The sequence below is a fragment of the Sturnira hondurensis genome, unplaced genomic scaffold (assembly GCF_014824575.4).
Source record: "Sturnira hondurensis isolate 20B ecotype Veracruz unplaced genomic scaffold, ASM1482457v3 Scaffold0021795, whole genome shotgun sequence".
Taxonomy (NCBI): Eukaryota; Metazoa; Chordata; class Mammalia; order Chiroptera; family Phyllostomidae; genus Sturnira; species Sturnira hondurensis.
The window spans coordinates 6372416-6400317 of record NW_028094426.1 but is presented as its reverse complement, the minus strand read 5'-3'; the positions used below and the strand labels follow the sequence as shown (position 1 = coordinate 6400317).

Here is a 27902-nt window from a genome sequence, read left to right as displayed (position 1 = left end):
AGAAACATCAATGTGTGGTTACCTCTTCCAAGATCCCAATCAGGGACCTGACCCACAACCCAGGTCGGGTTGTGCCATGACTGGAAATGAAACTGGTGACCCTTTGGTTCACAGGCTGGCACTCAGTCCACTGAGCCACACCAGCCAGGGCAAAATAGATATTTTAAAATTAAGTAACTTTAGCCATACAATTAATGTGTATGTATTACCACATAGGGTAGTATTAGTAAAAAGTAAAAAAATAAAAAGTAAAGAAAGAGTATCTAAATAAAAAGGCACATCTGTATTTTTTATTTTGTTAGATAACATAAGTATAGTATTATCTCAAATTTACTGAAATTTTCCAAAAGTATTCAAATAAATAAAGACTCGTACTCTTCTTTGAAATGCAAATGGATACATCTGAAGAATTGTTTCTACATCCTCTGTGTGTTTCCAGTCACATCTGCTTTTATCCTCAAGTCTGAATTACTAGGACTCGGTGATGGACGACAGTCTAGTTCATTCGTGTAGAACTTTCGCTTCCTCTTGTAAACTGTGAAATTATGAAGAAACACCGCAAACTCTCTTATTGCAAGTTTTGATACGTATTTTATTAAATAATATAAATGAGATTAAAGAGGGATATAATTGATATGCCTATTAATTACAATCTTTACATTTTGGAGGCTTTTATTTATTCTTTTGATGTTCCAAAGGATCGGGTATATGCAGTAGTGATGAGGTTATTGTAAATTGGGGGTTCAAATTACAAAGTGTTTTCTCTGTTCTGTTACTTCAAAAGTATTTAAATGAACGCCATCAAAAGGGGTTTAATTTTACTGCAATATTTTCTTTAAGAAGCATGTATTAATATAATAGTGTCCATAACATTAAAGTTTATTAGGTGAATATTGTAACTGGGATTTGTGCAATCTGTTGAGTCTAAATAACATTGATGTCATGAATCTTTCTTTTTCCTACCTACTTATTATAATTCTGCTATGTGAACTCTCCTTCCAAGGGAGGTGACATTAGTTGACAGTATTAATAAGCATGTTATTAAGTAATGGTTTGAGTATAATTAAGTTCTATTGCTTAATATTGTCTTCAATGAATATAGGTCAGAAAAACAGCAGACCTTGGTTTGACTTATGATTTTTTATGGTGTTGACTTTTTTTCACTTTTGATGTTTTATTGCTTATGCTGTTACGCTGTCTCATTTCCCCGCTTTGCCCCTACACACTCATCCCGCCCCCCATTCTGTAGTTAATCCCTACACCCTATCAGTGTCCATGGGTCCTTTGTATATTTTTTTTCTTCAAATGGTTACTTTTATGGCCGTTTCAACTTATTTTTGACACTGTCTCAAAATATTTCATGCCAGAGTGCTACAGCTGATAGCCCTTTTAATTAACGGTTAAAACTTTGAGAGAATAGAGCTATGGGCTTTGCAGGATAAAGAACATTTTGCAAGTAAGACTGTTTAGTTGTAAATATTGTATTGGCCACATCTGTGTTTGTAAAGTGCTTTCCCAAGCTAAGGGCAACTTTTAGCCAACTAACCCTGTGGGGTAGGAAGATGATCCTTTGTAGTATAATAGGCTCATTTTGAAGTGCAAAGATAGGTATTATGGAATGAACACTTTCCTGAGCACCTGGGACATGCAAAGCATTTTGGGAGAGAGGGATTATAAAAGAGAAAGTTAATGTTTTATTTTATTTTATTTTTATTTATTTTTTATTTAACTCTTGTTCAGAAAGTTAATGTTTTTAGATTTGGCCATTACAAAGGGTGTATTTACTTTTTTGTAGTTGTTGTTGATGTTTTGTGTTTTATCTCCATTATTTAATTTTCTCACTTTGTTTCTTTTTTTTTAATTTAATTTATTTATTTATCTTTAGAGGGGAAGGAGAGGGAGAGAAACATCAATGTATGGTTGCCTTTTGTGTATCCCCTGCTGGGAGTTGGCCTGCAGGGAACTGGACTACAACCCAGGCATGTGCCCTGACTGGGAATCGAACCTCGATCCTCTGGTTCGCAGGCCCGTGCTAAATCCACTGAGCTATACCAGCCAGGGCTTAATTTTCTCACTTTGTTTCAAATACTGAAGCATCACATGCATTCCATGTGTCCTAGACTCTGATTCTTTGTCTTTCTGGCACCCACCCAGCAACCAAATGCCAACATCTACAGCATATTTTGCCTGACGGTTGTAGGCTTGAACTACAGAATGCCCCTAAATGTTTCAAAATTTATTTGGGTACATTTTCAAAATAACCTTCCTTTGAGCTCTTACTTTTGTGTGAACCATAGTTAAACTATTCTTTTCCATGACTTGTAGCATATGGTATTTAACTGTTTGCTAGTATCACTGCCTCAAGTAAACATATTTGTACAAAAGCACTTCAAGAGTTGCACACTTAATAAGAGGAACTCCTCTGAGGTGGCTCGATACTTAACATGCGAGTTTAAAAACTAAAATATATGTAGCTTAATGTGCTTTTTCATTGTCTTTTAAAGTTCATTACAATATTTGAAGCCCAAATAACCTTTCTGACATTTCATCCCACCCAGAGATTTTGCCCCTAACAGAAGAGAATCAATCAGTTGACATCACAGAAAGGCATATTGACCCTGTTCTTTACAAAACCATCTATTGACTGTGGTTTGAAAATACAGTCACACATAAATCTCAGATTGGAATCTTCTGACTTAATAGACTCTGAATTGCTTCCTATAAATTGTGTCCTTGGAGTCATATTTCACTTTTTAAAACAACCCCCTGAATTCTCACGTTCTTTTTACCTTATCCAGATTGTCACAAAGAGAGCGCTTCTTGCATTTTTCAGTTCAGTTAGCCTTGCAACAAAAAGCCATGCTAATATTGGAATACCTATTATTCACTGTTCTAATTGTGGCTTCTGGGTGTGCAGTTGTGTGAAGTGCTAGGGGTGCCATCTGAACCATAAAGACAGCTGCAGACACGTGGAGGGTGATTAGAGATGTGGTTTGTACAGCGGAGATGTCCGGCACAGAGCTGTGCCCCAGATCGGACAGATAGTCAGTGGCCAGGTCATTATCATGGCCCGGCTTCTCTAGCCCTGGGGTCCCATGCTTTTCTTGGGGTGTCAGGTGATCACACCCAGTGTGCAATAATCACACAAGTGGCAAACTCTAATCTTTTCACCACAAAGAGTCTATAAAGCAAAAATTTCAAAAGTTGGAGAAGGGAAGTATCAGTAGCAGCAGTATCTCTGGCTCCAGTTTAGCAACTCACGCACCGAAGGGGAGTGTTTGAGTTCGCACTTACGTTACCATGCAAACCGTGCGTGTGGGTGCATTTGAGCTTTAGTTTGAAACAGAGCTGGACTCAATTTTGGCTCTACAAGTTATAGAATTGTGACCTTGGGCAAGTCATTTAAACTCCCAAAGCCCTGGATCCTTCATTTATGAAATGCAAACTATTTACCATGTCTTTACTGTAATGTTTTGATGAGGATTAGAGATACTGCATGGAAAGCATTTAGCATAGTGCATAGTGCAGGATATAAATGCAAGTGTATATGTATCAACAACAACTTCTTCTGAAAGGGTAAAAGGAAGTGGTTATTTAACTATTTCAATATAGTAAGTTGTTTGTTAATGTTCTGCCAAAATCATGAGATAATTTTAGCATGCGTGCATATGATAATCAGGCCTCCATAGACAATTTATTAGTCCTCCAGCTATTTACTTCTGAGTAAGGCAGCTTTCACCTTCAAGCAAATCAAGGGAACAGAAAAGTAAAGATTATTAAAATGTCTGGACAAGTGATAGTGTGATTCATTTTTAAATAATTAATATAATCCCTTGGCTATTACTGAGAATCTTTTTTTCCCCTAACTGGAAAAGTTTATGTATTGTTTAGGAAGATGATCTTTTGCTTAAACACCATTTAAATGTCTTCAGTAAAAGGTAGATACTTATTGCCTGGGAAGAGGATGTAAGTATTTTATCCTTAACACCATGTCTGATTTCAAGGCTTGGAAAGGAGAACTTTGTTAAATCCTTTGAAATATGGAAACTTAAAAATGCTATTAGGTTAAAAATTTGTTGCTAAATACTTAAACATTTCACACAGCCGAACTACTTACTAATATAGGAGGAAATTAATAAAAATGTCTGTATGTCAGATTTCATCTACCTAATGCCAGCCATTCCCACGTCACTCTGGATTTCTTCCGTGTGCACTTACATAAAACTTATCTCACGCACTTGGTGGAATCATCTCATGTAGTTCGAAAAGCACCCAAAGCTGCCAGGAAGCTGTCAATAAGCATCCAGGTATTCCGGATCCTGGAGAGTGATTTACAGTGCTGTCTTCATCAGAGCGGGTGCCCTGGTGGGCTCCCCATGCTTAAGCTGTTCCAAAGAATTGTGAACAAAAAAGGCTGTTGGCCACCTGGAGAAATGGTGAGCTACTGGTGCTTTGGAGTCTAGATATGGTGGTTCGAGGCCCCGGGCACTAGGTTAATATTCTTGGGTCCCTTGCATTTTCTGTCAATGACTCATCTAAATACCATTCGTCAGGAAACTAATGTTCTCTGTAGCTCCCTCTAATGGGCCTGGCAGAAATTACATCACAGTCTTGGAAATTTCCAAGTCCCTCTCAGAGATAAACAGTAACAGGGCATGTTAATTGGAAGTGTGGTTAACTGCCAAGCCACTATTCACGCCTGCTTTTATTCCTTCTTTATGAAAAGAGCAAATTATCTGAAAAGGAGCAGAAAACACACATGTGTTTTAGTTTAAGGGATTGTAAAAATACAGTGAGAGGATTTTTTTGACCCCTCGTTGTCCTGAATTGGGGAAAAAATGGGCTGAAGTAAACCCTACACTGATTTGGTTAACCTATTATTACCTTGGGTAAAAGCTCTTACACACTTCTTTAAAAGATATAAAGTAGAAGAGGGAGATCTGGCTGAAAATTTAGAAGATGTTATTCACATCAATAATTAGTGATACAGAGAATAAACCTAAAAACTTTCATGACTAAATTTCAGCGTTATACTTAGAAGATTCTTTTCTGGTTTCTGTTTTTTTGCTGCTTCTCTGAATACAGCAGAGTGCATGTACACAGACACAGAGGCCTCTGCAAAAATCACTACCTTCAATAAAACTGTGAATGTGCGGAACGAATGTCTCAGCTTACTCTCCACTGGTGCCTCTTCCAGGGAGGAGAGAAACACGCAAGGATCCCAGTGTAGCAAAGTCACAAACTACATCCTTTTGGAAGATTTTTTTTTAGATCAAAGAAGCATTTACTAATATTAATAATTTGATATAATCCCTTATGTCTTGATGAACACCGTGCCTTCTGTGGTTTAACAAGTTTTTCTTTTATCTGAAGGAAAACTGTATGTTTTATTTTGAAGATAAATTACCCCAATTTTTTATACTTTCTTCTGGGATCAGGGCACATTACTACATGTGAGTACGTGGGAAGCACTCCGCTGAGAGGAAGATCTGCAAAACCATGGAAGTGAGCAAAACCATGAAAGTGAGCTAAATTGAAATGGCAACTGCATAGATATTTAGTATTTTATTCTAAAACATGGTACTTAAACACGAATAGGTCCCTGTTATATACGTTTAAGCATTGGATGTTGCTGCCTGAGAGCCTAGGTTCCTCCATTTCCTACTTTTAATGTAGACACACACACTCTTTTCCTGAACTTGGAAGGATTGTGTTGTGATGAAGATTGTACGCGTGGCCTCTTTCTGTTGTGGCTCTGTAGAGGGGAATGAGTTTAGAGGAAAAACTGCCTCAAATCTGTGTTCTTGTCCAGGGATGCTGCTGCTGACCTCCTCCTCAGCTCTCGGCAAGCCACTCTTTCTGTATGGCAGTGACTGCCCCAGTGCTGAAATAGCTGGGTCCATTGGAAGATTTTTTTTTTTTTAATTTCAGAGAGGGGAAGAGAGAGAGAGAGAGAGAGGGAGGGAGGGAGAGAAACAAACATCGATCCATTGCTTCTCATACATGCCCCAACCATGGGCGGAACCCGTGACCTTGGTTTGTGCCCTGATGGGGCACTGAACCTGGGACCATTTGGTTTGTGGGTTGACACTCCAGTCAACTGGGCCACACCAGCCAGAGCTGGAAGATTTCTTGAAACATCTCTATTCTATCCTTTTAGTTTTCAATGAGTAATAACATCTCCTTCAGGTTGTTTCATTTGGAAGAAAACATTATCTGCCCCATCCACATTACTACCCTTAATATAAAGTTTGCAAATTTGTGGGTTTGTCCTTCTACATTCTATCTAAAACATGTAGACTGATTCTTTGCTCTGAAAATAAAAGATACAGAATGAGATGAGGCTACAGGAAGATTCTCTGTATAGCCAAGCCTGGCTCTTCACATATGATATAAGGTAGGCTCACAGAAACAATGATGAATGAATTCCCTCAAGAAGTTTTATTGTAATTTTTGAAAATAATTTCTTAAGGTTTGTAAGGTGATTTTTTGTTGTTGTTCATTGAAATCCTGTTTGCCATGTAGGTTCCTGTTGGGGGAAAGTTCCCATTATTTGGGAGGATGAGGATTTTCTTATATGAAAATGAAAATTTTTAGTAGCTCCATGAACTTAAATAATGTACTTAGCTTTTCTGAGACAATTTTATTATTGTTGTTTAAGATGGGGGCTACATTTTGTTTGAGTTGCTATGAGTATTAATTTAAATCAGATGGGTTTTGGATTCTTAGGATATATTCCCAGAAGTAAGATTGCTAGGTCAAAGATGGTTCCATTTTTAATTTTTTGAGAAAACTCCATAATGTTTTCCACAGTGGCTGTATCTATCTGTATTTCTACCAACAGTACACAAGCGTTTTCCCATTTTTCCACGTCCTCGCCAGCACTTGTTGTTTGTTGAAAGACACTCTGGAAGCTTTGAGGTGAGATCTCATTGTGATTTTATTTGCATCTCTGATGATTAGTGACATTGAGCATTTTTTTCATGTCTATTGGGCATATATATGTCCTTTTTGGAGAAGGGTCTATTCAGGTCCTTTGTCCATTTTTTCATTGGATTATTTTTCTTCCCTCGTTGAGTTGTATAATACATCTTTATGTATTTTAGAAATTAACTGCTTATTGGAGGGAACAGTGGCAAACACGCAGTGGGTATTCTCCCATACAGTAGGTTTCCATGTGCACCCCTGTGTTCAGTATCTACAGTAGCCAAGAACTGGAAAGATCCCAAGTACTCATCAACAGATTCACGGATAAAAAGCCGTAGTCCATTCACATAATGGAATACTACACAGCCATAAAAGAAGGAAATCTTGTCTTTTGTACCAACATGGATGGATCTAGAGATTATTATGCTACGTGAAATAAGCCAGTCAGAGAAAGACAAATACCAGATATTCTCACCTATATGCGGAATGAACAAATACACTAATGAACAAAATAGAAACAGAGGTGTGAATACATGGAACAGACTGACAGCTGTAAGAAGGGATGGGGGAGGGGGTACTGGGTGAAAGGTGAAGGGATTAATTAGCCCAAGAACATATATGCATGACATATACACACAGATAACAGTGTGGTCATGGCCAGAGGGAGCGGGTGGAAGACTGGCTAGTGTACAAATGGTAGGGGAAATGGAGGCATCTCTAACAGTGTCAACAATAAAAGTAAAATATAAGTAAATGAATCAGATGGGTGTTAGGGCACTAACAGTGTGGCTGGTCAGAGTAAAACAAAACATCACTGCTATTTAAGAATACATGTTACAATCTTTTAGGTTTTTTTTAAAGATTTTATTTATTTACTTTTAGAAAGAAGGGAAGTGGGGGAGAAAGAAAGGGAGAGAAACATCCATGTGTGGTTGCCTCTCAAACATCCTCTACTGGGGACAGGCCTATAACCCAGGCATGTGTCCTGACTGGGAATCAAACCAGCAACCCTTTGGTTTGTAGGCCAGCACTCAATCCAGTGAGCCATACCAGATAGCCAGGGCTGTCTTTAAGTTTTTATTTTTAATAAGAAATTATAAATTTTATAATTATTATTATAAAATTATTTAATCGATTTTTAAATCAAATATAAAAATTTTTAATTTAATTATTATTAATTTATATTTCAAGTTTTTGAAATTTAGTTGAAGAGCATATAATGAACTAATAGAAATCATGAAAGCAAGAGTAATCTGTGTGCTTTATCTTTTCAGTTATATGTAAACTTTTTGAATGATGGATCATGCAACTCCTATAACATTCACAAGTGTCTGTCTGCTGAGAGTTAGAGCAAAACTTTAAGACATCTAAAATCAGTAGCCATATCATCAGGTGAGGATTAAAAACAACTTGAAGACAAATGAGATTGAGTAGCCTGGCAAGTTGAGGCAGACTGAGTAATCTGCCTTTATGTATTAATCTGCAAGAACTTTAAAAATGCACGGTCTTTTCGAGTAAGATTTTCTTTCTTCAGAAATCTTTTCCAAAAAGTAGTGATAGTGTGCCAGTTTTGATGGGTAAGCAAAGGCCTAAGGTGGTTAGATGAACAAGCTGAGACCAAAGTCACCCAGATACTTCCAACATTTAGTGAAGTCTCACTGTTTCCGGGGATATAAATGATGCAAGGATGGAAAACCCAATTGAAAATTATATACATGTTAAAAACAAGTACATTGTTCTACAAATGGAAAGTCTAGAGGTCTCAGGGTTGACTTCATCAAAGGGTTCTGGCTCTATTTTTCCTGGAAGTCTTTCCACTTTGCTTTCCTCCGGTGAGTAGCAATATGATGCACTTTTGGGCATCATATTCAAGCATAAAGATGAGATGAAGAATGAGACAAAGCCTCTGGCAGCCCCCAGAAATAAGTATTTGTAAGGATAGAATCACAAATAAAAAAAGTAACAGAATGTAATTTAAGTAAGGTTGAGAAATGTATGTGTACTGAAAAGATATTTCTATATCTAATAGATAAGATATGTCTTCTCTGTTACAATTTGCCTTTGAATTCGTTGTTTGTAGTCTCCTGTTTACAGGCTTTGCAGGTACTGAACTTTTTCATAATTGGGTTGTGAGGAAGAGGCCTGCAGAGATGATATTCCTAGATGGTTACAGTATTTTATAGTTTGCTGTCTTCCTCCACTCTGGCCAATTTTGAATCAGAATTGCTTGCAGAAAATTCGGTGATCGATTATTTTTTCACTCTGAGGTCACTTCTCATTTAACTTGATTTTGCTTTGTTCTTTCTTAGACTCAGCATTTCTGTGCTGGGGGTTTGAGTCTCCCATATTGTTAAAATTCATGTGTAAGACTGCCCTGAGCCATGTGACTCAGTGGGTAGGGTGTCGTTCTGCAAAACCTAAGGTCACCGGTTGGATTCCCAGTTAGGGCACATGCTTAGATTGCAGGTTTGATCCCCGGTTGGGGCACATGTGGGAGGCAACCAACTGATGTTTCTCTCTTACATCAATGTTTCTCTGCCTCTTTTTTTTCTCCCTTTCCTTCTCTCTGAAAATAGATAAATAAAGTGGTAAAAAATGTATGACATCAGTATTCTTTTAAAATATCACTACAGTGCTTAATCTTAGTTAATTTGTTGAATCAAGACTTGAATAATGAAGTGACCCTTTCCTTTTTTCTGCATTTTGGCTGAGTTTCTGTCTCTCACAACAGTCTCGACTATCTGTAACCCATTCTTTCTCACGAGGACAGCATGTGCCCCAAATCATCTGTGGACCAGACGGGAACATACAGTTGCCATGTAAAACTATGATTTGTTTCCATTGAAATTCCCTAGAGGCTTTGAACTTGTGTGTTGTATTGTGCCTTTGTAGAAACTACCCAAGTAACCTCTAGTCTCATCTTTCTTCATGTGAGGATAGAGCCAGAGAGGCTGTTTAGAGTTCATTGTTTTTAGAGGATATTTGCTACTTTTCAGTAACTCTTAGACCTGGTAAGGATCTGGACCAGGCAGCTTCGATGAATGTACTTGAGAGCAAAGGCAGACAATCCCTGTCCTCAGAGGAAGTGTAGTCTAGTGGCAGGCGGTTCAAGTACATGCATACAAAAGTACATGAGAGCCCTAGCTGGTGTAGCTCAGTGGACTGAGCGCGGGCCTGCGAACCAGAGGATCGAGGTTCGATTCCCAGTCAGGGCACATGCCTGGGTTGCAGGCTGGTTCCCTGCAGGCCAACTCCCAGCAGGGGACGCACAAAAGGCAACCATACATTGCTGATTCTCTCCCTCTCTCCTTCCCCTGTAAAGATAAATAAATAAATAAAATCTTAAAAAAAAAAAGAAGAGAGGAATTCTAATTAAAAAAAAAAAGTACATGAGATTTAAGAACAAGGAGGTATTGTACTTGGTTCTGTGAAGAACCTATAGTAGACTTTGTTTCATGAAATGCATATTGAGCCAAGATCTGAAGGAAAGTCAGAAACTAGATTCCCACAGTATCATGAAAAGTAGGGTTGAAATAAGTGTGTGCCATTGGCTGTCTTTCTCTGTTTGAGTCCACATGGTATTGATGTAGTGTGGAATTTATTGCTTTGGGTTTTTATATCTTTCAGACACTAAAGAGTAATTTTTAGTCAGGTGGTGAAGAACACAACGTCTTTATTTTTCTCAAGGATTAAAGATTTTAAAACAACTTTTAATTCATTTTAATGTGAAAAGTAATCTGCTTAGAAAGAAACGAGGGCATTACTTTTAGACAGAGTTCAGTATTTATTACATTGTATATCGGTATCATAAGACATCAGTGCTTGATTTGATTTAAAAGATATCTAGGGTGCACTGTCTACACACCAGGCCTTTTTCTGGGTGCTGGGGCACAGCAGCAAACCAAACAGAAACGACCTGGGGCTCTTGAACTTGTACTCCAAATGGAGCGAGAGCAGCCTGGACAGGCAGGCAGTGCTCTCACTTCCCACGTTGACACAGGGACTCCCTGCTGCCTTCCTCAGCACTGTGGGGTCACGGAGAGGTCCTTGATTGAGCATTTTCACTCAGTTTCCAACACTGATGATCCATCGGTAACTAGCATTTATATTCAGACTGATCAGCAACATCTCTGCTGTTGAATCATCTTGAGGATCCTAAATCTTCTACTCAGCTGTGTGTCATCCAGAAGAATTCAGGCTTTTCTTCCTGATTAAAAAAAAAAAAAAACAAAAAAAAACAAAAACAAAAAAACAAACTCATTTGGGATACAGCGTGTTCTGAAAGAGTAAACCCCAAGCGTCCCCATGTAACACTGATGTTCTTTGTTTGTTACACAACCAAGGGAGCAACAGTGTAATGAACATTAGGGAAAGCGTGGCTGGGTGGCCACAGAAGGTGGGCAACTGTGAAAGGCACCCATGCAGAAGATAGACTGGACTTGGTTGGGGAGAGGCCCGTGTCGCAAAGTTTGAAGATGATTCCTGGATCCGGCTTTTACTGTTTATGAGATGCCATGAGTAAGTTCCTTAATTTGATCAATCTGTTTTCTCCTTTTCTGAAACGGAAGCTATACTTGCTCTACTTAGCTCACAGCTACTGTAAAGATCGCGTGAGAAATGCACAGATGCCTTTGCATCGTAGTGTAGGTACAAAGCTAGAACTGGTCAGAAACAGACTCCAAGCCCGTGTTCTAACCGGACTGAATAAGTAACGGAAACCGGAACGTCTCTCCCACTCCTGTGTGTGTGTTATTTCTGATATTGAGCAAGATAGAGATTTTGGGCGCATAGAAATTTTTGTAGGGACCCCAAAGTTAAATTCCATAAGTGAAGGTGGAATAAGATCCTTGCCTTGCAAAGTAAGGTTCATTGGGTCAGCGCTACCTGGAAGCTGCTAGAAATAAATCTCAGGCCCTGCATTAGGTAACTGAATCAAAACCTGCATTTTAGCAGACTCCCAGGGGATTATATGCAAATTTTCTTAAGCACCGGGGCTGACATTTTGGCGTCTACCCTAGTCCTTCAAAAGACGTTAGGAGGCTGTGGACACACTGACAGCCAGCAGCTGCGGAATGTTTTAGCACCACCTGGGAAAATGGGGGCACCGGAGGGTTATACTGAAAAAAATGCTGCTTTCGGTTCCCAAGGAACCATTTTAGGGGTGAAAGGTTCATATTCCATTATCAGTCCCTTGAGCCCACCAGTGTTCATAACTGTTTTTTTCCCAAGACTTTTATGGTACTGAAGTCAGGCTTTTCATATTAGAATAACAGACTAAAAATGACTGACAGTTATAGTGTCTGGGGCTGAAGGAAATATTTAGTCAGAGGAACTGGGAATTTATCAAGAGATACGTGTGATTTCATTTCTAGGTTTCTGGTTCTGGTCACCTTCGCTCTCTGAGGCCAGTGGAGTAAGTGCTGCTTCGCTCTGCCTGTCCTAAGTTCCATGAAGCACACATTCTCGGGAGCTCAAGGTGACGTCCAAAAATACCTTATTCTGTTACACAGGGGAAGAAGGAAGTCGACTGAGACCAAGAGTGGCTTAAATTTTCAGTAAATATCTCGTGTGTTTGACAATGAATTACTTTCTCAGATTCTTTTTTTTAAGATTTTATTTATTTATCTTTAGAAGGGAAGGGAAGGAGAGAGGGAGAGAAATATCAATGTATGGTTGCCTCTCATGCGTCCCCTGCTGGGAACCAGGAACTGGCCTGCAACCCAGGCATGTGCCCTGACTAGGAATCGAACTGCGATCCTTTGGTTCTCAGGCCCACGCTCAATCCACTGAGCTACACGAGCCAGGGCTGAAACTGTTTTTACTACTTTCTCAGATTCTGTATCTAATATCCAAACCTTTTCTATGTGATTGCAAATCAACTCTTCTAGCCTTAGCAAGGTTTAGGGTCAAATGAAACTGAACTAAGTTTCCCTTAGAACAATGTTGTTGGTTTTTTTGCAGGATACATGAAATAATTTTTACTATTTCCTCTTCTGTAATTATTATACTGGGTTGGCCAAAAAATTCCTTTGGTATTTTTCTGTAAGATGGTCTAGTAAGGCTTAGTTTTCTTTAACTTCATTCAAAATAGTTTTGTTAGATTGTATTGTGGCAGCTGTTAAATTAGCATGCATTTAAAAATACCAAAGTTGGAAAATTTTGTATAGTCATTTTAATATTAAGGATAGAAGAAAATAAACAATATTTTCAGCATAATATGCTTTATTATTTCAAGAAAGGTAAAGGTACAACAGAAACTCCCCCCCAAAATTAGTGCAGTATTTGGAGAAGATGCCATGATTGCTCGAATGTGTCCAAAGTAGTTTGTGAAGTTTCATGCTGGAGACCTCTTGCTGGACGGTGCTCCACAGTCGGGTGGACCGGTTGGAGTTGACAGCTATGGAATTGAGGCATTGAGAACAATCAGTGTTCAGCCATGCGGGAGATAGCCAACACATTCAAAATATCCAAATCAGTTAACTTATTGAAAATGTGTCTTTTATACAAAAAAATAAACAGACTTTTTGGCCAACCCAACAGTTGTGACTTTACTCCCTTCTTCCCCGACTATTTCCGCTCTTGTCTGGGCTTCTGGGTAAAATTGAAGATATTCTCTGAGCTAAATGCTGTGTGATTACTTTGAGCATTCACTCCACATCTGGACTCTGCAAACAACAATGAGAGTGTTGGCTGAAATGAGGTAAATCGACTTTAAAACTAAAGAGTAGTAGATGGCGAGTGACAAAATTTCGGGCTTTTTTGTTCCAACTTTGCTACAAATCAGTGAAAGGATGTCATGGTAAGCATTTGGGAACCAGTGTTGTACTTACTTACCTCAGCCTTCATTTCTTTATTTAATAAATACTGATGGTGTCCCTTTTATGTGCTAGTGATAGGCCCAGCGCAGAAAGCAGACACTTGCAATCACACAGTGTGTATTTTATCATTGGTGAAAATCCTTTGGAGCCCATAGCTCAAAAGTTGGAAATGAACTAAATTGAAGGTTAGCACTGTGTTGCTCATATTAAAGCTTCCCTCACCCAATGTTAGCTAACCCTTTTTTTATGTAAAGTGTTTTTTCCACAATAAGACTGTCAGTCAAAGCAGACGATTATTTCATTTAATTGTCTTTCTGAGTGGACCCATGCAAGGGTATTGCTAATATTAAGACCTATCTTGATTTTTCCTATAGCTGATTCCAACTAGTAGTGAAGGTGTCTTGTTCTTGGGTGTAGAGAATGTTGCTAGAAAAAATTAGGTCCATTTTCTCCAGAGTTCATCAACTTTTATTTCTCTCTTAAGGAAATTCCTAACTATCCACAGGTGTGCATCCTCATAAATTTCAGTTTATCTTCAGCACATCCAGCTTGTGTGCGTTTACTATCGGGCGTTACCACATAGTAACTTCTCCCTTAAAGAAGTCTGCTGTATATAATGTGAAGGCGTAGTTGTCATGATGGTTATGCTGCATCTTAAGCCAAATACATGTCTCAGCATTCCAAGCTTATGTGAATACACCAAAATAATTATTAGCAGATGCTGACATTGCACTTAGTGCTTTAGTGATATAAGAAAATGGTGCAAAGAAGGCATTTATTTAAAAAGCAATGCAAAATAGAGTGTGGAAAAATAGGGTCTGCCTCCACACACATACTAGAATGTAGAGATGTTGAAGTAATTCAGCTTCTGTCATTTCTTCATAAGACTGGGTGAGCTGTGAGACGGCACGTTTCCTGGGACACAACAAGAGTCCAGAGAGGCTGTGCTTTGCTTCCAATCAAGTCGTTTTTAATCACTGAGCCAGACCCCTGATTCTTGGGTTCTCTTGTCACTTAGTATGTTCTGTCTATAAGTGAGCTTCAAAATTTAAAATATGGAACTGTCACTTATACCCACAGTATTGATGTTTTATATTTATGAAAGCAAAAATGATTTTTGTCATCTCTTAATCATTCAGCTTGTACAGTAGTATTGAAAGAAAACCTAATGAAAACTCTATTGGATATATGACATATTGCACTTGAAAATATTCAGATCACTGAGTATTGTTGACTGCTTATGTAATGAAGCAAAACATTTTGATATTACGGTACTATAAATGCTATGGGTAAAAGGGGACGTAAAGGGTAAAAACTTAGCAAACTTAAGTGGCTCTTAAGTTTTATCTTTTAAGTGCATATTCTTGTATCTTGTAGTCTTGTGATGCATAATTTAAAGTGTTTGCAAAGTACAAGAAGTTTATTGCATTATGTAACTATCTGCTTCAAATTATGAATGTAAAAAGAAAATGTTACTCCCTTCCTACCCCTCACCCTAGAGACAGATTTTCCATGACGAATATATTAAACATCAGGATGTTGCATAAATTAGTCTGGAATAAAGAGGGACAGACAGCTAGCACTATCTAATAGAGCTTTGCTTTGTGACAATATTTCCCTTTTATTACATAAACTACACTTATATAGTCACACACAAACACACACACACAACCTATATAAGTTATAATTTTACCACCTATTTGGATATGCATTCACAATCAATACTTTTTTTTTTGCTTGTGTTGCTTCTCTGATTATTTTTATTTGGGCACTCTGTAAAAATGAGAAAAATTTAAAAATCATAGTTTAGTGTACGATTCAGAGATCTAATTAAGCTTTGACTCCAATGAGTATGAGAGAAAATCTACCCAAGAGGCATTTGAGAGTTGGCATTTGTAATGAGGTATTATATGTTAAAGTGATGCTGCCTGGCTTTTGTTTTTTAGAATTTAGTTTTAAAAATGTATTCTCCAAAATGTTTAAATTACAAAGTAATTTGCAATGCGAAGAAATTGGTAGGATGGCTCCATTATCCTTCAGGTTTCTCTGGGCTGGCTCTAAAAAAGTCTGTGGGGTGGAGATTAAAGGTCAAAGTCTCTTTCAGAAAAGTTACAGTCAGCGTGGTAAGCAAGAACTGTTCCTAAGTCGGTTTGAATTTTATTTGATCACTTAACCAAAGAGACCCGGGCTAGGCCCTAATTTTGTCAGGCTGCACTGATCAGACTACTGGGATGGTTGCTTTTCAAGCAAGTGCAAATCTGTTTCTTACAATGTCCCTTCACGTACACAACATTTCTTGCATGCGTCTTTACTACAGCAAAGACAAAGGGTATCAAGCAACAGGAGATTAACTTGGTGGTGGTCTCAGGACTGGGGAATGGGAAGCAAACTGTTTAGCAATGGCCGGTTGTTTACAAGGACATCTATCTGCCTGGTGACACCTTTATGGAGATGGGAGCGAAGAATGCTCTGTGTCCCGCCGCTCCTCTAGGAGCTAGGTGGGTGTTTTTGTTGTTTTAATCAAAGATTTCAATTTTCCTTTAGGATTTCTCATCAACAGGCCATGCAGTTTGAGAACAGTCATTTACCCTGTCTAACCTGATTATTTCTAGATAAAAGGAAAGAGAAAATGACCAGTTTTGTGAAATAGTTGTTTCTTATCTCTATGACTAAAAATATTACATATTATACTAATACATTTAATCAGGTTATATGTTAGAATCAGATCTAATTTCTTAAATTAGTCAACAACAAAGATCAATATGTCCAAGGCATTATAATGAAGTACTGTTGGAGATATATATGGATAGATAAGAAGTAATGCTGGCTAAGGAAAATACAATATAGTTGGGAAAACTAAATTTTATTTTATCTTTTATCCAGCAGATAGTTTATAATAAGTGCTGTGAAGTAGTTATAAAATACATTACAGTTCAAAATTGGAAGAGGTTGTTTCCTAGGGCACACGTGGCAACATAAGGCCTGAGGGCCGAACCCGGCCCTCCACCTGGTTTCTACCTGGTGGCAGCACCAAGCTCCCACTTCACTGTTAAGGAGTAGTTACATGTATGCAGTCCTAAAATTACATTTGGTCCTTTGAAAGCAACTGTGAGGCAGATGTGGTCCCTGGTGAAAATGAGTTTGACGCCCCTGTCCTAGGGTGTGGGGAACCTTCAGAAAAGTCTTCATGGAGCATATGGTGTCTGAGCTGGATCCTGAAGGGTGAGTGGAATTTGAGCAGGTGGAACCTGGGGACATAGTCAAAGGCAACAGCATTAGTTGTGGAGAATGAAAAAATATATATCGGAAGATAATGGCTCACTTATGTTATAGGTCATAGAAGGCTCTAGGTTAACAAGTTAACCTTTACTAAGAGCCAGGTACTTTGCTAAAATAAACATTTCTCATTTATTGTCTTATTTAAATCTTCATGATAAGCTCCAGAAATACAATTTGTGGCTAAAGAAACCAGGACATCAGTACAACTAGTATGTAGTGGAAGTTGAACTCACAGTCGGAGTCTTGATCCTTGACCACTAGCTTCTATTTCCTGATGTTGGAGGAACCCTGGTACCTCAGAGAATGATGTGCATTTCATTCCGTAAGTTAGGGTCACATGTGGGATATTTTTGAGCAGGATGAGTAATGTGTTCCTCCCAGTTACTCCATTGACCCCTCTCATCCTCCTCTTCCCACCCACTCCTCTCTTCAACCCTGTCTTCAAGTTACAGAGAGAAACCTTTCGGGATTACAGATCTGCTTGTATATTGCAGTCACTTACAACCTTGCCATGTTCCCGAGTCTATAGCGTGTTTCCTCCTCCCTCCCATGGTGTATAAGGCCCTGTGCATCTCTAGAGCTTCATCTGGAACTATTTTTCATTCTCTTAAAGCTCCTTTGTTTTCTCATTCCTCTACTTTTCCGAGGGTGGTACTTCCACCCTGAGGACCCTTTCTCACCACTGGATCGCCCCATCCCCATCCACCGTTCTCATTTGTTATTAATTATTGAACCACTTGTTGACCCTGTATTACTGTCAATGTAAGAGACATCCAAACCTATAGAGAATTTTATGAGTTTATTTGAGCCCAAGCTGATGACGGCTGGCCCGAGGAAAGACCTCACATGCTCCGGGAAAAGGACAGTTTTGCAGTTTCTTTTATGCATTTGAAATTAAGGCAGGGACCTAAGGAAGATTACATGAAGCAAGGAAGATTACAGGAAGCAAGGTGTGGATTGGGTTATAGGATAGTCAAGATTGTGTGCTCTCTTGAGGATTATACCTTTAAGACGTATTACTTCTGGCATTTCGAAGATGTGTTAACTTAGATGCGCTAGAACGATAGACAAGACTTGCTCTAAAACTTTTCATTAAGGAAGTTACAGGCCCGGGTTGTGACTACCTACCATAACCTGCTCAGTTAGGAATTCATAATTTATTACAACACCACTTTATATCCATAGTTCATATAAAATTTGAAAATTTATTTCCAGACAAGCAACTCTACATCAAAATGGAATTTAACTGTTGACACTACATATTCTATGTTAAAATGACTTTAAAATGATTTGAGCGAAATTGTGTTTCTTCTTTTTTTCCCCCCCAAACTTACAGGTGTGCTTTATAATTACCACCAGGTATATGTAGTAGTCAGGGTAGACTAAGTTAGTTTGCAATAATGACAATCCCACAAAAATATTAATGGCTTATAACAAAAAAGATTTTCCTGTTACTTCCATGTGGCTTGGCGGGAAGATTTATTATAGTTACTTCTGCAGGAAGCTCCCCTTAACACATGCTTCCCAGTCACCTGTGCAGGGGAAGAGGACATGGTAAATCACACACTGGCTCTGAGCACTTCTGCCTGGTGGTGATGCATGACACTTGTGTGAATACATTTCAGTGACCGCACATGGCCTCAGTAAATGTTCAGGAGACAGAGAAGTACAATCCTACTCTTACTGAACACTGGCCCAGCTGCCTGCCACAGTGAAAGTCAAACTCAAGAACCAGGTGCTGGGGAGAGGAAAGAGGTTTATACAAGTGTCAGCCACCTGAGAAGATGGGAGCATCTTGTCTCAAAGCCCACCTTAACATCTCAGTTCAGGCAGAGTTTTTATAAAGATGGAGAGGGAACGCAAAACAAAGAGATCAAGGGGAGGGCTTGAGAGTTCTCTGTTGAGGGGACGACTTGCAGATGAGCACAGTCTGTTCTGGTAAGGACCTTGGAATTGGTCAAGCGATGGTCTGGTGTGTGTCATTCTGGTTTTCATCATCCTGGTTTTACATCGTCTTGGTTTTATGGTGGAAGTTCAGCAAATCCCCCAGAGCTGAGATGACTGAAGATGCGAGTCTGTATCTTTTGGAGTTAGTTCATATGATTCTTATTACAAACATGCTGTTTATCTACAAGCTGCATATAGTCAGAGTCAGCACTTACAGAAACAATGTCAAAAGAATGGTGGGGTGGGTTACAATTCCTCAGGAAAGTGGAGGACAAATGGAAATATTTAGTCAGCAGTACTGTTGGATGTTACATATTAAAAGCTTTAAGTCAAATTTTTTGAAATTTATGTTCATTAGCAGTTTGTAAAAATGTAGTCAAACTTAGCAGTTTGAAATTAAAAACTAAAAAAAAAATCTTAAAATATGATTATGTGTCTTTTAAAGCCAGCATGTCAGCTTAAAACACTGAATTTGAAGCGTATGCTTAATGTTAACTCAGTAAATGGAATAAGCACTTAGTGGTCAGGACACAAAAACATGTATTAAAACCGTCTTGTCCATTGGTTGTGTTGTAGAAAAAGGCAGTGTCATGGCAAATATGTCGAGTTATCCTTGGATTATAAATCACGCTTGGAGCATCATCTTTTCGGGGAGGGAAGCCATGATTGTTGTTCAGAATTTGTCAGTCAAAGGCAAAGAGTAGAGTTATTCTAATGAGTCAAAAATTTACATTGAATTACTGCTCTATAGGTGTATTAAATTTTATATAAAAACATCTTTCTCTTAATATTTACTCTTCTTGGATCTGTTTTCCATTGTTAGCAATTGTCAACACTAATTGCTCTTTTTTAAATTTCCTGTTGTAAGAATGAGTTCTACTGAAATTTATTTGAGGGGCATTTACTACAACTCTAGCATTGGAGAGAACTCTTACTCTCTCCTATTATGGGTATTTCTAAACTGTGTTACTGTGGTCCTCCCCCTAGTCTGGATATAGGACCTTGACTACTTGCATAGGTATGTTGGAGGATGTGAGTGAGAGTAGAAATTAAGAATAGAGTTATACTATAATTATTTGCTGATACAAACTTCTTAGGAAACACCTTATTTTCTGGAATGAATAGTAATTGTGTGATCAAGTATACAGACATTAAGGAAATTTAAAATTAGTATCTATTTGATCCAAAAAATTGACCAGTAATTGCTTTTCCTGTGTTTTGTTAATATTTTACAAAAAAATACCTTCTTCTGATTCTTATGTAAGAGTTAAATATGTCTAAGTATGTCTCTTAGCTTTCCTTTGTCTTATAGCAATTGTGCTAAAAATGATCGAGATGCATTAGCATAAGTTAAATATTAAATATAGAAGTCATAAAATAAACTCTTCCATGCAAAGAAAATGTCTTTTTAAAAAGAGAAAAAGGTATTAATTGTTGGTGTGCTTTATTCATTTAGCAAAATTTCTCATGGAACATAATTTTTTTGCCTCTCAGACAATTTTCCCAATTGTTCAGATCTCTCTGAGTATTTGTATTTCCATGACCTATCTAAAGAGCCACTGATTTGTATGTGCCAGCTTCGTGTACACTGAAAGGCAGGATCATTCAGTTAGCTTCTTTGTGGCAGTACGACAGAAGGAAAAGAAGGAGGTTGCAGTATTGGTTGATGTAGGGGAAAGGTAAAGGACAAGAGAACTTTAAAACTATGGAGCCATGAAAATTAAGTTCTTGTTGTCAGTGGTATGGCGCATGCAGGTTTCAAAGATGCTACATCTTTCTTTCCTGTTGTATAATCAACCAACAAGTATTTACCAAGAACCTGTGGCTGAGTTTTCATTCCTGTCCTGCTTTCCCTGTCTCCTCCTTACCCCCAGGTCCCAACCTCTCCATCATGAATATCAGTTTTCCATGTGCACGAAATATGTCTTTTCACTAACAGGCCTTCACACTGTCCAAGTCTCCTTTCTGGCACTGAATATACGTGAACAACAAGTAGTCGTACCTCTTAAACTCACAAGCTCTTGCCAAAAATGTAAGTACAGACAAAAGCCATCAGCGATAGTGGGTTTTGTCAGCCCATTTATATTCCGAGGAGCTTGGACAATCACATAAGTTTCTTATTCTACTGAAACTCATTGACTTTACGAATTAATCGCTATGTTTCCTACCTGTTACAGAAAGTTTAAAAAATATGGATTTGGCAACAAACTATGGATGTATATAAGTTCAAAAATTGCCTTGTGAGTGTTCAAAATTAAAAAAAAATAAAAGCATTAATTCTCTTTGAGGTGAACAACTCAAGATACAGCCTCACCTCCATCATAGGTCAGGCTGGGTAAGAAGCGAATATGATGTAATGCCCGTGTGTGCTCCATGAATTAAAATCAGGCGTGGTTTCAGCAAATGTAGGGAAAGAGTGCAGCATGCCTTGAATTTTCCGCATCATGCATGAAGAGAAGACTTGGGCAGTAATAGAAACAGGGAGTGTTTCTGTTGTGAAGCCTGGGCGTGCTCAAAGTAAATCCGTTTGTGTTTGGGTGAAGGAATCCAGGACTGAGTTTGAGCCCCGGAGGATCAATAAATTTCACACTAGCAAACACCTAATCTTGAGCCTTCGAAAACAACTCCTACTCTTGCCAGTTGTCAGCAAACCCATCACCACGGGCAGTAAAACCTCCAAAAGCAAATCAAGCTGGCAGACATCACACACGTGCACGGGTCAGTTTCACAGTATTATTTCCACTGGGCCCCACACTATGGTGTTTATATTAGAAACAACTACTAGATGTCTAGAGGTAAAGACTGGCATTGCATTCTCCAATGATGCAGGAATAAGTGTTAACAGCTGTACCTGGGTGCATTCCCCTGCTTTGTCTCAGAAATATTTCACCATTTAAGAAAAGCTGACAACATATCTTGGGAACAATTATTTCTACCACGTTGTACAAATCAATGTAAATCTTCTCATTTTCTCCTCTTCTTCTGAGTTAACTCACACAATTATATGTAAGGCTTTCCCAAATACTTTGCTAAGCCCAAAAAACTTTATCCCCAAATTTATTGCGTGTCCAAATGGCTGCAGATTATAGCCACATGTGAGTATGTATGTATATATGGAACAAGGCCAGTTTTTAAAATGTGGGTGGCAGTGTCTTTAACGACTCAGAATACTTTGCACAGTAGTGGGAAACATCAGGAATCAACTCAGAATTCTTTAAAAGCAAACAGAATTTTGGAAAGACTAAGGGAAATGGGAGTATGGCCTCACCTTTTATTCCTCGCTGACAAAAATACTTCCCTCGCTGTGTTTGTTGTTTCTTCCAGATGATCTTTGCATGCCCGTCCGTGGCATACACAGCCATTGCCCTGTACTCATTTTTTCCTTCCTGGAGGTATAAATAGACCAGTGACGCTCAATGCTCTCTGCAGTCGTGCATCATTCATACCGAACATCTCCTTTCTAGGTCACAAAGCTTAAAAAAAATCAGCAGCAGTAGCAGCATGTGAGAAGATGAGCATATGACCTCCTCTCTCCCCTCAAAGTAGTGCCTTTGATAGCATCCAGACAGCAGCGCACGGAAACATGACATTTGGCCGGTTCATGAATATTAGAGGGGAAACTAGCCATTCTTACCAAATAGCTTCAAAATAGCATCATCTGAGCATTTTTCTCTCCACCCTTTCTCCCCCACATGCCTGAAACGAAGTCCTTCCTGTCCAAAGCATAACAAAGCGTTAGCATTTTGCAAGAATTTAAAGGAAGGATTTGTATCCTATGAGAACTTAAAGGAGGAATATGCTCTTTTTTTGGAGAATTTGAATGTATTTTGTGAAACTTTGAAAGAATTTGTTATTTTGTGGGGATTTGAAGAGCCTGCCTCTCCTGCTACAACTAACTGCCTTCTTGCTTTATCCGATTGGATACGTTCAGATCATGAGAAAATGCTATCTCCTCTCTTTTTTCCTGTCCAGTAAAATAAAAACGGCCGTGCTTACTGGCAGTCATTTATTATTAAGTGCTTACTGAGGAACCGTGTACAGTGTTGAGTGTTTTGAGAGCAGGCGAGGAAGGAACGCCATTCTCCGCTCTCCTCCAGCCTCTTCACTTTGGTCATGAACTGTGATCTTTAATCCAACTCTTCCCAAGAGGGTTAATTGCTAGAGCTAATTTCACGTTTGAGGAAGGCAGGGGACGAGGCCGGCAAGTGGCACAGAGTGACCGCTGAGTTTGTGTCCTGGACTTCAGCGTGTTCAGCCTTGTTCTCTTCTTGGTCTGTCAGATCTTTTCAGGGACCTGCATTCTTTCTTTGAGTAAATATTTATTGTGTGCCTACTATGTGCTGGGCTATTTTAAGCATTTAGAATATCCTTTAACAGTTAATAAATGTTCTGTTCCCTTGAAATTTCATTCTGGTAGGTATCTCAGTGGAAAAAATGCTGTGAAGAAAAATCAACCAGGCTGAGTAGAACTGATAGGTGGGTATGGAACATACGTACTGTTTAGCATAGGATGGCTAAGGAAACTTGAACTGATAAGGGGACATCTGCTTTTTTTTCAGAGGTGCATACCCTGTGCATGGCTGGGGAAATTAATTCCAGGCAGAGAAAATGACAAATGTAAATGTCGTAGGTGAGGGCACAAGCAGAGGAACAAAGCCGAGAGTGGTGTGACAAGAGGTCACGGAGGAAGCAGTGGGACACAGCATGGAGGCCCTTGTAGGCCACATGGCCTTGGGACTTGAACTTTGACTGAAATGTGGCCTCTCAGAGGAGAGGCACGGTCTTTAGAAGACTGATTAGGACATAAACTGTAGATGGGCCAGGGCGAGCAGGTGCTCAATTTTAATGAATACATATATCAAATATACTTTCATTTCCAAGGGAGATGCATGCCCAGATTTTGAGATGGTTGGGTCTTCTGTGGGGTAGGAATTGTAGCATAACAGCAATCTGGTGCTAAACAAAGATTGAGTGTGTTTGCTGGGTGCATGGAAACCCCACCTTGTACCTTTGAGAACATGTTCAAGGTAAAAAACAGTTTTTAACTCAAGCTGAGTCAGAGTGTGAAGGATGAGCAGGTGAAAAGCCCAGGGACCTGCAGACAGGTCTTACAGTTCTACAGAACTCACTGTTTAAATCAAGTATTTATCTTTTAATCCTTTCAAATGTGTCAGCACAAGTTGTAGCATTTGGAAGTGCGCCTTGATAACTTGAAAAAGGCTGTAGATATTTAAGGTATTTAGGAACGTGGTTCAAATTTCCAGTCCAGGAAAGTTTAAGACCTCAGTGTAGTAACAGCTCTCCCAACTGCTCCTCAGTGGTATCTGATTCACCTCCACTTTTCAAATTTTTTTCTGGAGCAAAAGACCAATTACTTTTTTGAATGACAGCACATCTCAAGGCCAGAGGGAAGGAAGAGGCTGACTTTACTATTACTGTCAATAGCAAACAAGTCTTTGAACTAGTTCGACCTTCTGAGTTCTTGCCTCTGTGGAGGAGGAGCTGGGTCTGAATAAGGTTGGCCTGCTGGAAGAATGACTGTCCTGTGACGTGGGTCCCATGGAGGTGGGACCTGGAGTCAAGGTTTCCAGTGAGGATCAATGAACTGATCACAGCTTGATTCTCCTCTTTCATTAGTAATCTCATGGTCCAAGGCTTCCTTGGGCTTCTTGAGCCCCTTTCTCCTCCCTGTGGAAGCAAAGGTGAGAGTCTGAGTGGACCCTCGCACAAAGTTGGGAGGGAGAGAAAAGCTCTTGCTTCAGGTGCAGGTTGATGCCATGGTGAGGGACCATACGGGGAATACTTCCTGCCCAAAGCTGGATTTTTGCTACATTGAATGTATAAAGGTCTTTTTCTAAGAGTTCAAATTTAAATTTTGTTTCAGTTAATTTTTGTAAGAATTCTCTTTCTTTAAATCATTGAGGTTTCTTTTAGAGGTCTGAGTTGCCAACCAATTGCAATGTTTTTTTTTTTTTTTTCTCGTGGGAGATTATCTGCCCTTGATAAGAATGAATCTCACTTTGAAAGAATCTCTCCAGTTCTTCTTCAAGATCTTTGACTCCCTTTCTATAAGTCTCCAGCCATTCAGCTACATGGCTGATCTCTTCACATGCTTTAGAAAGTTTCTCTTCTTTCTCTAACCCAGTGGTTTTCAGCCCTTTTCATCTCACGGCACATAAACTTGTTACTAAAATTTTGTGTCACACCGCAAAAGTGTATTTTTTGCCAGTATCACAAAAAATAGGTATCATTTTGACTGATTTACAAAATAATAATAACAATGATAGTAATTACCTATCTTTTCTGCTCCAAAGTGACTTTTAAAAAAATCAGTTACCTATACTTGTATATAAAAATTTCTGTTACCAAGAATTAACCCATCCGACACAAGTACATTATGCAACATGACTGATAAGATACAATTCTTTTATGTGACATATATGTATGGTTCAGGACAGGGCATTCACACTGGACCACTGTTGTTGTGCCAGCAGTTGTAACAATCAGAGGGAAGAGAGGTCAGTATTCAGGTATAGCACGTTTTAAAGATTCTTATGGCACAACATTGTATGTTCTCACAAATAAGTGGTACCTAATCAACAAAACAAACATGAACAAAATACAAACAGAGACATGGAAATTAAGAACAAACTGACAGTGACCAGACGGGAGAGGAGAGGAGACAATGGGGGAAAGAAGGGGAAGAGTCTAGGAACGTGTATAAAGGACCCATGGACAAGGACAATGCGGGGGTGAGGATTCAATGTGGAAGATGGGGGAGGGGACGGTGGGGGAGAGAAATGGAAGAAAAAATGAGGACAACTGTAACTGAAGAGTTAATAAGAAAAAGAATAAAGAAGAATAAAAATTCTTATGGCACACTAGTTAAAAATCGCTGCTTTAACTGGTCATTTTTTTCTACTGTTAATTTCCTCCAAAGTGTCCTTCCATTTTCTTGATACAGACAGTTCAGTCATTTAAGTTTCTACTGAAGCTCTTGATTCTCATTTTCAGATGTTCATTTTTATGACTGCAAAGATGCTTGTTCAGTCTGAAGATTTTTAATACACTTTAAGCTCTTCCTTTGTTTTTATCTACTTAAGATAATTGAGTGTAAATTTAACTTTTCTTCTTCTGGGGTTTTTAAAGAAGACTTTTACTTAGCAGCATGAGTCAGCTTCTTCCAATCTCCTTTTGGTTTGTTATCGTTTTCTAAACTATTCTTCATTTCCAGTTCCAAGTTACCAGCCATTAAGTCTTCTCCCAGCACATCAGCCCAATCTTGCATCTTTAGCAAGCATTCCGTTGGAGAGTTGATCTGATTTTCTTTTTCATATTGAATTTGTTTTGCATATAGTTCTGAGCCTTCAGATGTTATTTTCTGTTTATTGAGCTCACTCACTTTTTCTTTCTGGTCTTCAACTTCTTGTAAAAGCTGTTTCTGGCTTTCTCAAAGTTGAGAATTTTCATTCAAATCATCTTTTATAGCTATCTTAAGTCGGTCTTCATTCACTTGAAATATTTTGAAGGTTGTTTTGGTCTTAGTTACTTCTGATTTGAGTGATTTTAATTCATCTTCTAAGGATTGTGTCCCTTTTGTAATATCCACCATCAGTTTGTCTTGTTCAGAATGTTTACGTGTCTCTCTTTTAACTCTTTTTCTAGAAGGTGTATTTCATCCTAAATGCGGATTTGGAACTGTTCAGCTTTTCACAGATTGCCTCCAAACTTTGAACTTCCTTTGACTCCTTCTCAAAGCTGGGATCCATTAATGATTCTAAGTCTTCATACTCCTTTTGTACAAGGCTAAATTTTTCAAGTATTTTACATCTTTCTTCCATTAGTGTAGAAAGATCTATAGCAAACCTTTTCTCTCTTTCTACATGAAGACAGTATCTAATCGATGGAAACCTTCACGAAAACAAGGGAACAGCAAAAAATCCAACAATAGCTGTATGCACCAGCAGTACCTATAGTAAACCACAGGGATTAGGACCTTTTCTCATGACTTGAGGCAATGCTGCCATAACCCTGTGGTAGCTCTTCCAGGACCAGACCCAAGTACACCTGATGAGTAGTTCTGGGCTCCTCCGTGGTGCCAAGGCTGCCTTGGATACAGTGCCCTCAGCCAGCACCCGACTGAACCAACATTAAGGGGCAGAAAACACGCAGCAGCTGCCCCTGCCTCAGCAGCAGCAGCAGCAGCAGCAGCTTGGAGTGCAATCCAAATCTGCACCAGGCAAGTGGACTAGACCACTGTGGGGCCGGCTGCAGGGGGTTGCTGGAGGAAACCGCCAGGCAGGCCTCCAGTGTCCACATTGCCCATTGCGGGAGCCCTGGCCCCTACGTTACACGTTACCTCCGGATGACCCAAAGGTCCAAGCCTGTGCTGCAAGCACCTGCGACTCACCACCCTCCTTGCAGCCCCACGCTGTGCTTTGTTTTAGGCCAGGTGTTGGGAGGCAGGGAGGCCGGGCAAAACCTCTGTTTTTGTGTGGCTCCTAAGACAAAGCAGGGTGGCGTGTGATGGAAATTTTCCTTCTTCCTGGAGACTGACTGCAGGGCTGTATATGGATCTGATGGTGAATGGAATGAAATGTATAGGCACAGACACGAGTTTCTCATGTGTGTAGGGATTCTGCTCTTTGAAATGGTTTATCCAGAGCTTTCCCAGCTTACCTGACTAGTTACCATCAAACCTTATCTTATAGAGAGAAAATCAAATACTTCAGGAGAAACATTCTCACCATGGTGTGAACCTGTATCATATTTTATTCACACCACTAAGCACATTTCAGTAATAGGAGTTAAGAAACAGTTAATAGCATGAGAATATAAAAAATTCCTAAAATGAAATTAGAAGCTTAGCCATAACATATAGGCTCTTTGTGTATAGCTTTACCTATGTTTTTAGGTTCGTTATAACCCGTT

The 27902-nt window shown here is 39.1% G+C and overlaps 1 protein-coding gene and 1 pseudogene across 2 annotated transcripts in view; one reads left to right on the top strand and one right to left on the bottom strand.

Annotated features, from left to right (window-relative positions):
• Positions 1-27902, top strand: part of PDE3A (phosphodiesterase 3A) — a 277604-nt gene that overhangs the window by 54545 nt on the left and 195157 nt on the right. The gene's annotated exons all lie outside the window — the stretch shown is intronic.
• Positions 24146-27290, bottom strand: LOC118978389 (melanoma inhibitory activity protein 2-like; annotated as a pseudogene).